This window comes from Cibotium barometz, chromosome 47, assembly GCF_041138505.1.
Source record: "Cibotium barometz isolate CiBa-2024 chromosome 47, ASM4113850v1, whole genome shotgun sequence".
Lineage (NCBI taxonomy): Eukaryota > Viridiplantae > Streptophyta > Polypodiopsida > Cyatheales > Cibotiaceae > Cibotium > Cibotium barometz.
In genome coordinates this window covers 3,362,136-3,363,962 of record NC_141092.1, presented here as the reverse complement: position 1 = coordinate 3,363,962, position 1,827 = coordinate 3,362,136, and the positions used below count along the sequence as shown (strand labels likewise).

Here is a 1,827-nt window from a genome sequence, read left to right as displayed (position 1 = left end):
TCTTTCTATGATCAAGCTATGCTACATGTCTCTCTTCCCACATGAATGAAGGTCTCTCTCTCTTTCTTTCTATGAGCGAGCTATGCTATAGGTCTCTCTTGGTGTCTCTCTCTATCTTTGTCCCTCTTTCTTTCTATGAGAAAGCTATGCTATAGCTCTAGACTCTTCCCACATGAATGAAGGTCTCTCTTCCTACAGACTCTAGAGCTTTTCATCTCTCATCATAAATCTTCTATGCATGTCATTTGGAACATTTGATTATAAGTATATGATTTAATAGTACTTTATCATTGCTAGAAGCATCATCATGCAGGTATGAAACTTTATACTTGCTTACTCTAAGAAGTAGCATAAGCACCACGACATGTCTTCAGCACTACTGAAAAGCACTTCATCACTACTAGAAAGTACTAAAAAATGCTCTTCATGGTATAGGAAAAATAATGCTAAAAAGTACAAAACTACTAAAGAGTACTGCAACACTACTGAAGTCCTTGAAAGTACTACAACAATGGTGCAAATTGAAGAAATGTCTAGTAGCTCAATTCAATATTACTTTATCATTGCTAGAAGCATCATCATACAGGTTTGAAACTTTATACTTGCTTACTCTAAGAAGTATCATAATCATCACACGACAGTTCTTCAGCACTACTGAAAAGCACTTTATCACTACCATAAAGTACTACTGAAAAGCACTTTATCACTACCATAAAGTATTAAAAAATGGTCTTCATGTTGCAAGAAAAGTACTGTTGAAAAGTTCAACACTACTGAAAAGTACAACACTATTGAAGTCCCTGAAAGTACTACAACAATGGTGCAAATTGAAGAAATGGCTAGCAGCTCAATATCCTTGAATATAGAAGCTAAAATTAAAGCTAATATGAATAATAGGAAATCACTAATAGAATATTGGGATCTTCAAAAGCAAAAGCAACGAGGGAGAATGATGAACATGGTGACTGAAAAAGCAATACCATGGTGGTAAATGAATGAAAGAAATGGAAGATATGCGAATCTATGGTACAACACTTGGATAAATTAACAATGGGGATGGATGCAAGTACTAGAAAGGAAACCTTTCAGCAACTTCTTCGACATCCTTGTTTCAAGAGCATGCAGTCTAGCCAAAAATCAAATAAATTATAATAGGCTATTCTAAGAAATGTCTGCAATACTTTAAATAATGTTAAGTTACCAAGATCTTCACATGAGGTTTTCATGAAGAAATCAGCTCTATTGATGTGGGTGAATGGTGAAAACAGGGAGCAAATTATTGATATGAGCATTCCACAAGTTGTCGAGCTTATGGGGATCCATAAAAGAAATTTATATTCAGCCAAGCATCAGTTAACATTAGTGGAAAATGAAGCTGATGGATCATTGCCTATATACACATGTCACATACATGATGGGCGAAAAACCCACATCACTCAAGATGTCAAAGACATAGCATTTCAATTTTGGATGGATGAGATAAGGGTGTCCCCCAACAAAAAAGATGTTTGTAGTAAAAGACTAGCTAGATATTCATATGTGAAACATCCAATTCATCTTCTTGAGGAGCCTTGGGTAATTTAAAAGCTTATTTAAATTAATCTAGCTAGCTTGGCTGTAGAAGTAGAGGACCGACTCTACACCAAGAAGTAGAGGACCGACTCTACACCAAGAAGGATATTGAGCTAATGATCAGTAACCCTACATTCTTACAAGACATGGAACTCCACCAAGGTAATGGGGAATTCCACCAGGGTACCACAACTGGACCAGTCCATGAACCTGAGATACCTAGAAGATCCAATACAGGTAGGGGATGAGGTCTAG

At 36.3% G+C, this 1,827-nt stretch overlaps 1 pseudogene; it reads left to right on the top strand.

The window, feature by feature from the left end:
- Positions 1-817: 817 nt before the first annotated feature.
- On the top strand, positions 818-1,827 carry LOC147611273 (uncharacterized; annotated as a pseudogene).